The following is a 15,015-nucleotide window of genomic DNA, read 5'->3' on the forward strand; positions in this document are numbered from 1 at the left end:
GAACTTTGATAACCGAAATTTATGTCATATTCTATTTTCTAAAATTAGTGTAGCATTTATTAAATTTTGTTAAGAAAGAATTTGAACATCAAAGTCATTTCAATCCAAACACATAATGAACAAGCTTGCTTTCTTCTTCTTTATCCTAACCATCCACACTATAACACTACCAATCACAACTTCTTGTGATGAGTCACAATGGACCTCTAGCCTCATTCAATACTACAATGTAATCCTTGTTCTAACGTTGATAAAAAAAATTGAGGGAAATTTTTTAACAATTCAAGAAACTATAAATAATGTGTCTATTCAGATTTAGAGTACACTCTTGTCATAATTGATTATGACATATAATGTTAAATTTTATTTTCTTAAACTTATTATAAATTGTTGACGAAAGAACTTTATAATTGTGTATCACAAGAGAGACCATACATGAGTTTTTAATTTTTAAACGACTCACACACACCAGCGCACAGATATACTCATGCGCGCACGCATACGTGCGTGCGTGCACGCACATACATGCACGAGAGTTCAAATCCATAATAAGCAAAATAAAAATGTCATTTATTTTAAGTTTTGAAAATACTTTATTTCTTATCCTGTGAGTCAATCTAAACCAACTATCTCATCACAAAGTTAAGTTGAATTAGTTTTGAAATAAATACAATATTTACACAATTTGCATAGCTTTAAAATACCATTCATCCTGCTTTTGCAAGCAAAGTTGTTGTCTTGTCTTGTATTGGATTGGATGAATAAAATTTTATATTTGCACCCTTTTAACTAGTTTGCATCCTTAACTAACTCTAAGATTCTAATTGGATTAATCTCTTTACCTTAGCTAGCTTTACCAAAATCCATTGTGGTAATTTCTTTAATTTAAAAATAGTAAGGTCCAATTAGTATTAAAATGAACATTGTATATTTTTCAGTCATATTCCATTTTCTAAAATTAGTGTAGCATTTATTAAATTTTGTTGACAAAGGATTTTAACATCAAAGCCATTTCAATCCAAACACATAATGAGCAACCTTGCTTTCTTCTTTGTCCTAACCATCCTCACTATAATATTACCCATCACTTGTGATGAGTCACAATAGACCTCTAGCCTCATTCAATACTACAATGTAACCCTTGTTCTAGTGATGAAAAAATTGTGGGAATTTTTCAACAATTCAAGAGGCTATAAACAATATGCCTATTAAAGTTTAGAGTTCACTCTTGTCATAATTGATTCTATGACATATACATGTTGTATTTTTTTATTTTTTAACTAATAGTATTTTTATTTTTTATTTTTTAACGACAAATTTATAGTATTTATTTTTGTTTTTATTCTTTTTTAACCACATATTTATTAATTAAATCAATTTTAAAAAACTGATTTAAAGAAAATAGATGAAAAAAATTCACATTCTTATTAAAATATCATTAAAGAATAACATCTAAAAGATGTTTATGTTTTCTCTATTTTTAAATATTACATATCAAAACAATTTTTGAAAGCAATCGTATAAATAAAAAATATTTCTATATAAACACTAATAGAGATGTGAGTAGAGTAGCACTCAAATAGTTATAAAATAAAATAGTTATATCATCTTACTACTGCTAGCAAAGTTGTTGTCATGTATTGGATTGGATGGTTGAGAAGGTTCTCTTTGCACCCTTTTAACTAGTTTGCATCCCAATAACTAGCTCTAGGATTCAAATTGAATTCATCTCGTTATCTTAACTAGCTTTGTAATGTCTCATGCTTATATGATTTTAAGAGCACCCACATCCATCATCCTCACAAGTGTTCTTTAAATAGGACCTACTCAATTTTTTTATATTAGATTACAGTTTCACATTTTTAAACAACTTAATTATTTTTTTTTCAAATATTCATTCAACCCATCAAAAACTCTAAAACGGGTCAAACAAATCTCACAATATACTACAGATTTAATTTATATTGCTGTTTTTTTTATAAAATAAATGAAAAAGCAGTCAATAAAACATAAATAGTGTTGGTTAGTTTGTGAGCGTTGTACATATGGGACGGTAATAATTGTCAAATATCCAAAACATTCTTACACCATCACTTAAAAAATTGTGAAAGAACCATCTTTGATAATAGATATTTATGTCATATTCCATTTTCTAAAATTAGTGTAGCATTTATTAAATTTTGTTGAGAAAGGATTTGAAACATCAAAGCCATTTCAATCCAAACACTTAATCAACAAGCTTGCTTTCTTCTTCTTTATCCTAACCATCCAGACTATAGCACTACCAATCAGAACTTCTTGTGATAAGTCACAATGGACCTCTAGCCACATTCAATACTACTATGTAACCCTTGTTCTAACTGTTGATAAAAAAATTGTGGAAAATTTTTTAACAATTCAAAAAACTATAAATAATGTGTCTATCTAGATTTAGAGTACACTCTTGTCATAATTGATTATGGCATATACATGTTAAATTTTATTTCTTAAGCTTATTATAAATTGTTGACGAAAGAACTTTATAATTTTGTATCACAAGAGAGACACATACACGAGTTTTTAATTTTTAAACGACTTACATACACCAGCGCACGTACATACACATGCACGCATGCATATATGCGTGCACGCACATACATGTACGAGAGTTCAAATCCATAATAATCAAAATAAAAATAAAAATATCATTTATTTTAAGTTTTGAAAATATTTTATTTCTTACCCTGTGAGTCAATCTAAACCAACTATCACTTCACAAAGTTAAGTTGAATTAGTTTTGAAATAATACAATATTTACACAATCTGCATAGCTTCAAATTACCCTTCATCCTGCTATTGCTAACAAAATTGTTGTCATGTATTGGATTTGATGGTTAAAAAGTTCTATTTGAACTAGGGGTGTTCGTGGTTCATGAACTGAACTGAACCGAACCATATTAGTGGTTCAATGCAGTTCTTAAAAACTGCTTTAACAAAAATTGGATAATCTGTTAATTCAATTACAATTCAGTTTAGAACTAGTTCAGAACCGGTTCAGAGTTTTAAACCAGTTTAATTTATATAACCAATTTAAAACCAATTTTTTTGAAAGAATTGGATTATCTTTTAACCAAATTTCAAACTGGTTTTCTTATATATTATAAAACCAATTTTTTGTGGTTTTTTTAATAAAATTGGATACAAATCTAGATTTTTTATTAAAAATTGGGTTATTATAGCAGTTTTTTATCTTTTTTTTGTTTAAATAGCAATTTTTTTTTTAAAACTTCTATTTGCTTAACAAATTTAAAAAAAAAAATTAAGTGATTAAAAACTGGATATTTTTTTTTGGTTTAAATAATTTTTTTTTTTAAAAATTGATTTGCTTAACAAATTTTAAAAAAAATTAAGTGATTAAAAAATTTTAACTCTTAATTTGATTAAAATTATTATTTCTTAAACAACAATTAACTATAAAAAACAAATTTATTTTAAATATGTTTGTATATCAAATAATGATATGGTATTGTTGAATTAGAACTAACTCATATATATATATATATATATATATATATATATATATATATATATATATATATATATATATATATATATATATATATATATATATATATACTCAAAATGCAGCCCAGTTAAATTGTACAGGTATATTCACTTGAACTTTTATCTAAACTAAATTATAAATGGCATAATGTTGAGTCATATATGCTGAAGTGAAACATCTTTAATTTGTATACTTTCTCCCATGTTACTTGACATATAGATTGATGTATCCTCTAAATTTGATTTTAATAAGCAACAAGAAAACACCACAACAATAAGTGTTTTCTGGGACAGCTGCCAGAAGTAAACTAACACCAGCATCGACAATCTCGCACCTTCGAAGCTTAAAATATTGTAATATTATCAGTGACTTGGGAGTAAACCAATCACCTGAAAAAGAACAGAAACATAATAGTTATATAAGCATAGTTCCCAACCATTTAAGCAGCACAACAATATTTGACCTTGAAGCTTCAGCAAAATAACATCCACACTAAAAATAATTGATGTGTGTATTAAGCAGCACAACCAATAAATCCAAGACAATCAATGAATGATAAATTCATTGCTTAAAAAATGATGAACACTAATGCAGCATCATATTAATGATGGCAAGCAAGGAAAAGCATTCAAACCAAATTTCACAGCATAGCAGAAACATTCAAATCCAAATTTCACAGCATAACAGAAACATATTTGAGAGGCTAACAAGAGAAAAGAGTTTCAAGAACCTGATTGTATAAGATGAATAAAAGTGAAATGAAATTGATTGTTGTTGAAGAAATTGAAGATTGAAACATGTGATACTTATAGGTTGAGGAAAAGCCATATTAAGGAAAATCTCTTTATGAAGTCGCCCTCTTCCTTACTTTTTTCATTGAATTTTAAATCCCTAATTACTTGAAGTATTTTCTTCTTTATTAGTGATGACAGAGGAATCAATTATTGCTTGTGTGTGCCTATTTGAGAAAAATCCTAGTGATTGAAAGGTGATACTAGTCATGTAAACATTCTTACCAAGTTTTCAATCATCAACAATTGACATAAAAGCCAAGCAACTGCCAGCATCCGGCGTAGAATGTAGTTCTACAAAAGAAAGAAAGAAAATTAATACGTATCAATAAAGTAATAAGACACTAGTTTTTTCATTTTTTGAACTCTTACCATCCTCAATTCGATCAATATCATCGAGATCCTTAATACTAAGAAAAGATGGAACTACTCCTTTTAGCCAATCTTTGGTACAAATAAGTGCTTAAAGAACTACGATATGCGTCAAGGACCTTTTTAACTAGTTTGCATCCCAATAACTAGCTCTAGGATTCAAATTGAATTCATCTCGTTATCTTAACTAGCTTTGTAATGTCTCATGCTTATATAACTTTAAGAGCATCCACATCCATCATCCTCACAAGTGTTCTTTAAATAGGACCTACTCAATTTTTTTATATTAGATTACAGTTTCACATTTTTAAACAACTCAATTACTTTTTTTCAAATATCCATTCAACCCATCAAAAACTCTAAAACGGGTCAAACAAATCTCACAATATACTACAGATTTAATTTATATTGCTGTTTTTTTATAAAATAAATGAAAAAGCAGTCAATAAAACATAAATAGTGTTGGTTAGTTTGTGAGCATTGTACAGATGAGAACGGTAATAATTGTCAAATATCCATAACATTCTTACACCATCACTTAAAAAATTGTGAAAGAACCATCTTTGATAATCGATATTTATGTCATATTCAATTTTTTAAAATTAGTGTAGCATTTATTAAATTTTGTTGAGAAAGGATTTGAAACATCAAAGCCATTTCAATCCAAACACTTAATGAACAAGCTTGCTTTCTTCTTCTTTATCCTAACCATCCAGACTATAGCACTACCAATAAGAACTTCTTGTGATAAGTCACAATGGACCTCTAGCCACATTCAATACTACTATGTAACCCTTGTTCTAACTGTTGATAAAAAAATTGTGGGAAATTTTTTAACAATTCAAAAAACTATAAATAATGTGTCTATCTAGATTTAGAGTACACTCTTGTCATAATTGATTATGGCATATACATGTTAAATTTTATTTCTTAAGCTTATTATAAATTATTGACGAAAGAACTTTATAATTTTGTATCACAAGAGAGACACATACACGAGTTTTTAATTTTTAAACGACTTACATACACCAGCGCACGTACATACACATGCGCGCATGCATATATGCGTGCACGCACATACATGTACGAGAGTTCAAATCCATAATAATCAAAATAAAAATAAAAATGTCATTTATTTTAAGTTTTGAAAATATTTTATTTCTTACCCTGTGAGTCAATCTAAACCAACTATCTCTTCACAAAGTTAAGTTGAATTAGTTTTGAAATAATACAATATTTACACAATCTGCATAGCTTCAAAATACCCTTCATCCCGCTATTGCTAACAAAATTGTTGTCATGTATTGGATTGGATGGTTAAAAAGTTCTATTTGAACCCTTTTAACTAGTTTGCATCCTTATAACTAGCTCTAGGATTCTAATTGGATTAATCTCTTTACCTTAGTTAGCTTTACCAAAATCTATTGTGGTAATTTCTTTTTGTGACATTGTAACCCAATTTTTTTATGAAATTAATTTAGAAAGAGTAAACGGTGCTTATGTCCAATTAGTATTAAAATGAACATGGTTTATTTTTAAGTTATATTCCATTTTCTAAAATTAGTGTAGCATTTATTAAATTTTATTGAGAAAGGATTTTAACATAAAAGTCATTTCAATCCAAACACATAATGAGCAAGCTTACTTTCTTCTTCTTTGTCCTAACCATCCTCACTATAACACTATCCATCACAACTTGTAGTGATGAGTCACATTCAATACTACAATGTAACCCTTGTTCTATTGATAAATAAATTGTGGGAATTTTTCAACAATTCAAGAAGCTATAAATAACGTGTCTATTCAAGTTTAGAGTACACTCTTATCATTGATTCTGCGACATATAAAGGTTGCATTTTATTTTTTAAAACTTGTAGTTTTTTATTTTTATTTTTTTAACATGAAAGTTGTAGTATTTCTTTTTATTTTTATACTTTTTAGCCACACATTTATTAACTAAACCAATTTAAAAAAATTTATTTAAAGAAAATAGATGAAAAAGATTCACATTTTTATTAAAATATCATTAAAGAATAACTTCTAAAAAATGTTTATGTTTTCTTTATTTTTAAATATTAAATACCAAAACAATTTTTGAAAGCAATCGCATAATAAAAAATATATTTCCATATAAACACTAATAATATTTTTTATATTTTTAAACTCAATTTTCTACTATGATATTAATACTAGTCTATAGGTTTCTTAATTTAATTTAATTTCTAAAATTTAAAATTATTTAAAATTAGTTTAAATATTGAATTTCCATTAAATGAATATTATTTAGTTTTCTTACACCAATAGAAAAAACACTTGTTATGGTTAAAAATAACTTTTTAAATCAGGTCTAAGTTTGAGCTGAAAATGGTCGACGTAAGAAGTTTAGACTTCTTATGTCGGTTTTGAACCTGACTTCAGAAAAGATTATTAGGTCGTGTAAACAGGTCCCAATTTAGCAAGTTGTATTTTTTTTCACGCACTTTTTTTGTAATATCATCTATTTTGAATGACACTCATATATATATTTTTTTAAAGATAAACCGCAACAGCAGATCAGCAAAGCTGATACAATAATAGTAATATTACTATATCATATAATCATTTTGTTCTATATATTTTACCCATACTTAAAATAAAAGATTAATCATAAATAAATAAATAACTCCGGAAGATACTTGGACAACATCATGAAGATGTAGCATCTCTTTCTCTTCCAATATCCCAACTTTCTCAAGGTTTTGAACATATTCAAGCAAATGATTTAGCACTATATATGTTGCCTGCCTTGTCTTTAGAGCACATAAAACCTAATACTTAAACATATATAAAATAAAATAAACAAAACGTAAAACAAAGAGACTGTTTAATACTCCTTCTTCATAGCCAAAAAATTAGGCACTGCGAACTTTAAACTACTCTACAGAGAAAAGACCAACCAACTTGAAATTGCTAGGATTAATCCAAATAGATTACAATACAACTAAAACATATCACGATATATTTTACTAGCAAACTAGTGGGTATGTTAAATTAACATCTTCTAGGAACTTCCGTGCTTCTTCTCCCCCAATAACATTTTCATTTATGACAGCAGAAGCAACGCCACTGTCACCTACAGAAGTATATGTCGAGTAAATAAATAGAAAACTTGAAATAGTATTGTCATACCCCAATTTTTGCCCCATACATTTTAGTCCACTAGATCATTTGCATATCATTCATTCACTAAGGCATGAGTTCAAATAATCGACATTTTGTACAAAATCAAAGTTCCTCCATGGTTTGAGCTGGGTATGTCAATTGAGCGTGATTTAAGTGTTGTTTCTAGTGGAGCATGGTAGGGAATTAGGGTTTGAATTCTCCTTAACTGTTGGTCAAGATGTGGTGCTTTATTGAACTTGTGTTACTTAAGGTACAAGGCATTCTCAGTAGAACATAGTATTTGAGACAATTTAAATACTTGAGAATAAATTGGAAATTGCATTTGATTATAGCATAAAGTTGGATTCGGCACATTGGTTAGCTATAAAGTTTGTTGGAAACATGAATCAAAATTTGAACTAATATGGCATACATCCAAGATTCTAAAGTTACATGGCCTACTTGGAACAAATTGGATTCAAGTTTCGTCGAAAGTTTAAGTTACAAATGCCACTTGATACAAGAATAAATCCAAGAATTGTAAGAATGCTAAAAGTGTGTCATTCCTTCAAAGTTTGAAGTTTACAATTGGATTCAATTTGAATCATAAAAGAAGTGTATTCTAAAAACTAGCAAAGTTACAAGGATCGTCAAAGTTTCATGTCGATTTCCCTTTTCAAGGATTGTCATGACGAACATTCTTTTAATCTTCAAACTTCCAACCATCATCTTTCATCGCCATGACCTTGAATAAAAAAAAAAACAAGAAACCATAAGATCAAAGCAACATGGCTTAAGTAATTGTCCATAAATTTTGCAACAAAAATGAGATTATGCAGGCCCATTAATAGTTGGTTCAAAACAACAAAATCAGCCCAAATTCATTACCTACCCAAGGCTTTGCTGTCCACAGAATAAAACAAAGCTGCTGCCCTGCTCTCACCATGCTGCTACCTGTATCAGGAAATAGCATGAAAATGGAAAAACACAGGCTGCTATACCAAAAGTTCACTGCAGAGTTTCCCAAACTAATTCCAAACCAGATTTTTGAATCCATCCTAACCTAGAATGATGTCCAAACCTAAGCACTATATATCCACATACTGTTTCATTGGGATGAAGAAAAAAAAGATTCGGCAGCCACCACAAAAAACTCAGAAAACTCTCCATTCACCTCACTAAAGGCTCTCCATCCTCACTAAAAAAAATCAGTAGAGTTTCACACTGAAACTCTGCTTGATTGAGCCCAAACTCCAGCATTCAACCAACTATACAGAGCTAGAAGAAGAAGCATTCAGGAATAATACACACCAGAAGAAGGTATAAAAATTTATCTGAAATACCTTATTATTGTCGTTTTGATGTAAGCATATAAACTTAGCATCATAGTAGATTTAGAGTTGACTGTAAGATAAAGTTTTTCGTTGTTGTTGTTGCTTGCTTATGCATTTCTTGTTGTCATACCATGGCTGAGGTATCTTTGTGCTCACTGATGAAAAGCCCTAAGGAGATGCTAGCTAGCTAGAACTCCATGGTGCTGAGGTGATGTTGCACAATCTTTATTTATGATGCTTCTGTTTTGTACTGCTATTTGCCTTACACCACTTCATTTTGTTTTTCCTACCTAAGCCATTTTCAGTTTGTACAAATGTTAATATTCAGAAACTTAAATCAGACAATATGATTTGGATTTTTTTTTCAGTTTACCAGTAGTATTTGATTGATAGAGGAAGGTTGATGTTGTTTATGCGCTGCTTTGTTTAAATGTTGACAATCTGCAGCTTAACCATCGACCATCAAATTCCTGCATAAACAAAAACTGAACATAAGTTGTTTTTTATAAAAAAAAATATTAGAAGAACTCGGTACCATTTCTTACAGAAAGAAAATCGGAATGATCCGAACATGATCGTGAATATTAGAGTTCAGATGATCTGTAAAGGAGACCGAATGAGAATCACTAACCTTGTACATAATCTTTGCGCCTTGTGTTCGCGCTCCAATTGTTCGAACATATCTGTTGGGATCGATTTAGAGTCTATCTCCGGTTGCTCATATGTCCGATTTTTCGTTGACGAGATTGCTCGTTCACGCGAGAGGGATTGATTTAGTTCTTGAACTCGTAACGAAATCGCCGGAATATAGGACATATGGAAGAAACGTATGAGTGATACCATACGAGTACGAATGGAGAGAGACTGAGAGAAGTGTGATGATTCCTCTTGAATGTTGGTGTTGTTGTTTTTTGCGAGGGCATAGAGAAACAAAATGGAGAGAGAGATTTCGTTTTCTTTTTTTTTTTGCAGAAGAAATTCCACGATGGGGGCGCCGTTCCCCTTGTCTTTAAATTTTTAGGGTTTCCCAAACTCAATTGCCAAATCCTGTAATGCTGGGCGGATCCGGGTCATACCCAATCCGGTCCAGCTTCTTCTTTTCTTTTTTTTTTTTTCTTTTATGAGTCTTTGGGCTTTACACCTTCAAATCAAGAGACAAACCCCCGGGCCCATATATTCTTTTTAGTGTTATAATAAGTAATTTATTGAATAATGATAAAACAAAAGCACAGTTTTTTTTTTATCAAAATAAAAAGACCAAAAATATTATGTCTTTAGATGTATGTTTAGAAATTTCTTTCAAAAAATATTTCAAATGATCATTTTTTAAGTTTCTTATCTCTTATAAATAATCTTGTTAGAATTATCGCACAAATTGTTTGATATATTCTTGTAGATTTGATCTTGTGTTTGATTATTATTTCACTTGCCAATTGCTTTAAACTTTATTCCCTTCTAATCAAGATAAAAATGAATACGCGATTAAAATCTACCTTCAAAATAACTTCAAGCGCTTGATCAACATCAAGTTTCTTTCCCGCTACGCTTTATACTCAAAACATGTCATGACAAAAAAATCTTGGTCAACACCAAGCGTCTTCTCTTAAACAAAAATCTTTTCTTAAACAAAATGCTCCTTCCTCATTTCCAAATTTCCAAAGTTTTCTTTAAAAATAAACGAATTGAATTTGATCTATAATGGATGAATCAAGAGGGGGTTGTACGTACTTGTACAAGTTGCTCTAAAGCATTTAGGCGATGGCCGTTAAGCTTTTGTTTGAATGCTTTGATTCCATTAAAGATCCTTAAAATTCAATTTGTCTCACCTTTCTCTACAAAACGTTTTTTTATTTATCAAATCAATTTCGATTTATAATGGATGAATCAAGAGGGGTTTGTACGTACTTGTACAAGTTGCTCTAAAGCATTTAGGCGATGGCCGTTAAGCTTTTGTTTGAATGCTTTGATTCCATTAAAAAACCCTAAAAATTCGATTTGTCTCATTTTTCAACAAAACACTAAAAGTAAACGATTTTAACTCATTAAAACTCTCTTTTCATAAACACATATTGGTCAATATCAAACTTTTTTTCTCCGACTCGTATTTACATCTAAAAAGAAAACTCTAAAAAATCGAATTGAGTTTGGTCTATAATGGATGAATCAAGAGGGGTTTGTACGTACTTGTACAAGTTGCTCTAAAGCATTTAGGCGATGGCCGTTAAGCTTTTGTTTGAATGCTTTGATTCCATTAAAGACCCTTTAACTTAGTTCGCAACACCTTTTTATAAAAGAGCGATTCACACGTCGTTCATTAAAATCAAACAACAAAAATTCGTAGTTTTACCCGAACTACGATTGCTCTGACTTTCCCATTGCACTAGGGAATACGTAGGCACAAGATACAAATGTCTTGGCGAGCACGATAATAAAAAAACTTTAATTTTGTTTCTTTCTCATAATAATAAGAACGCAAGTAAATATCACGCTAACAATTAATCACAAGAATAACTAAATGGGTCCCATCGAGTACGATGGAGGTAAGGGGTGCTAATACCTTCCCCTTACTTAACCGACTCCCGAACCCTAATCTGGTTTTCATATTTATTTTATCTTTCTTTGTGGGTTTTATCATTATTTTCCCTTTCCTTGTGGAATAAATAAAATCTGGTGGCGACTCTGTTATATTTCGAATGTTCAAACGCTCGAATATTTTTGGCCGGCCGCTACAGCTGGCGACTCTGCTGGGGATACCTAAGAGAGTCAACCCTAATTTAGTTTTATTGTGATATTTGCTAACTTTATTTACTTGCTTATTTATTGTCTTTATTATATCTCTGTTTGATTTCTCATTATTTTGGTTGGAATCTCTTGATTATTGGCGCATGTGAGAAAGAAAGCTCTACACCCGAGCTCGAGTGACACGTAAGATAAGATGGTGGTCTAGTATTAAACTCGCTGGACGTAGTGTCAAGTGGGAGGTACTAAAACCCCGACTAGAGTAGGTCCTTTGAGGAAATGCCTGTGACTAAGTAAGTTATTTACTTGGGCTATGATGTTTTCAATTCGGACCGCCGACTCTGGGGACCTTTAGAAAAACCCTAAACCATTGACTTTTAGGGAATGGTGGTTTCGCACCCAATTTGCGTAACGTAACTATTATCGTGGATAAGTGCGAAAACCACACTCAGAATAGGCCCCGTTTAAAAAATAAGATTTGGATGGCAAGTTATTTGCTAGATGGTCGAAAGTTTGAAAGGGGCCCACAACTCTGAGAACTGTGTTTAGAACCGTATCAAAGAAAAACCTTAGAAATTGTGAGCTATATTGTGCCGAATAATCATGATATGTGAAACTCAAATAATGTATATAAAGCATAAACATGCATTGCATTCAAACATCTTAGTATTTGATTTTACTTTCAGGGAATTTAAAAGATTTAAGTTGAATTGTGAGCATTTGAAAGCTAGATGGCTCCTGAAAGAAGAAACACCTTTCCTCTCAAGTTCAGAGCACCTAATGTGGACAGTCTGCAAAAATTGAGTACAAGCCTAACGCCTTTCAAGGTAATGAGTTTTAATGTAACTTATGGGAGAATACTTCCCTTGTTGGATGTGGATGTAGATATGGCGGCATTAACTGCTTTGGCTCAGTACTATGATCCTCCTCTCAGATGCTTTACCTTTCAAGATTTCCAATTAGCCCCAACTATTGAAGAATATGAAAGGATCTTGAACCATTACGTGAAAGATCATGATCCGTTTGTGAAGTTAGGTGAAAAGATAGATCCTAAAGAGATAGCTGAGGCATTATATCTTGAAGAAGATGAAGTAGCACCGCACCTAAAACCAAGAGGAGAAGTCAAAGGCTTCACAAGAAAATTCCTGGAAAATAAGGCTAGAGATTTGGAGAAGGCAGAGAATTGGGAAGCATTTAGTGCTGTCTTGGCATTGCTCATCTATGGAATTGTCCTTTTCCCTAATGAAGAGGATTTCGTAGATCTACCTGCTGTTGGTGTGTTCTTGGCCAAAACAGCGGTCCCCACTCTTTTAGCTGATGTGTATTACCATCTCAGCATGAGACATGAGAAGAAGAAAGGAACAGTTCTTTGTTGTGCTCCCTTGCTCTACATTTGGCTCAAAGAACACATGCCTCGACAGAATGCGTGGATTGAAATACTGGATAATCTCAAATGGTCTCAAAAGTTAGCTTCCCTCACTGCAAATGCTGTGTTTTGGTACACCCATGATTGGGCGATAGACAGTCTCATTCACCATTGTGGCGATTTCCCTAATGTTCCATTAATAGGCTCTCGAGGTTGCATCAATTACAATCCTGAAGTAGCTCTGAGACAACACGGATATTCCATGAAGAAAGAGCCAGAAATAGGATTATTGAAAGAATTCATTATAACAGATATGGGAGCTAGTGACCCAAGTATGTTGAAAAGAGTAAAAAGAGCATGGAGTCGAATTCATAGGAAAGGGAAAGAATTTGGGAAGAGAACACTCATGGTTGAAGAACCCTATTACAAATGGATAATGGAGAGAGTTCAAGAGATCAAACTCCCTTATAGCATTGAAATACCTGTGCCACCGCAAGCAACAGAACCTACTCACGTCACCATGGAGGAAGCCAATAAACTCAAGGCCGCCAATCTAGAGTTAGAAAAAGAGAAAGAGGATATGAGGATAGCACTCCATCGAGTCACTGAAGAAAGAGATAATTTGAAGTGGGATCTCAAGCAGAAAGAAGAGCAACTCGAGAAAGAAAAGAAGAGGGCCGATGTTGAAAAACACAAAAGACAGGTAATAGGTGGAGGACTGGAAAGTGCTAGTTGTGAATTAGCTAATCGCAATGAAGAGTTAGTAGAGGCAAAGAAAGTGGCACGTAGATGGGAGCATTGGTGGAACTTAGCTACCAAACAAAAAAAAGAAGAAAGAGAAAAGCTTGAGGCTAGGATTTTAGACCTTGAAGCCTCCCTCAGAAACACCAAAGCACAGTTAGTTCAAGAAAGTCGTCTCAAAGAAGAAGCTCTAAGGGCGATTCCTGGCAATTATGATGAGTGGAGAGAACTCCGTGCTGCTTTAAATGACAGTCAAGAGCGAGAACGACAGTGGACAGAGGTTTATGAAGACTTGAAGAAACAAAGTTTGGAATGGGAAGGAGAATTCCAACGTTTGGAACACATCATACACACCAAAGAGGCTGATATTGACCGTCTGAAAATAGGATATGAGGAATACTTCAGAAGGTTCTCCAACCTAGTAGAATTCTGCAATGGGCTAATCAGAGAAATGCCAGTGAAATTACACGATGCTATGAAGTTTGTGGAGGATGATGATATCCCTTATCCGGTCCGTGACTTTGTTAGATTCTGTGAAGACATGTTAGAGAGATTCAGAAGAGAGGTGAAGGAGCTTAAAAGGAAAAGAGCATTGGAAGGAGTGTGATTTGCTTTTATTTATTTTCTATATTGTAATCATTATTGTACTGACACACAAAAAAAGAAAAGAGGTGTCATTATTGTATTCTATTTCAAAATGAATGAATGAATGAGAACTTGTAGTTTCACTTTTACTCTCAAGCTTCTTTACTTGCTTTCAAATGCTCCAAAACGACTCTCCAAATTTATACGATTCCCTGAAAATAAAATAATCAACGCATTCTATATCCTCATCCATTCATACGCATTCACATTCATACATTTATTTCTCTTTTTTTTGAAAATAAAAGTTCATTTCCGCCTTTTACCGTCTCCAGAAGAAGTATTCAAGTCTCCAAGCTGTTTCATCGACACCAGTACTTAACTCGCGCCAACGCCAGACGCAGA

This window comes from Vicia villosa, linkage group LG1 (assembly GCF_029867415.1).
Source record: "Vicia villosa cultivar HV-30 ecotype Madison, WI linkage group LG1, Vvil1.0, whole genome shotgun sequence".
In the NCBI taxonomy this organism is placed as follows: Eukaryota; Viridiplantae; Streptophyta; class Magnoliopsida; order Fabales; family Fabaceae; genus Vicia; species Vicia villosa.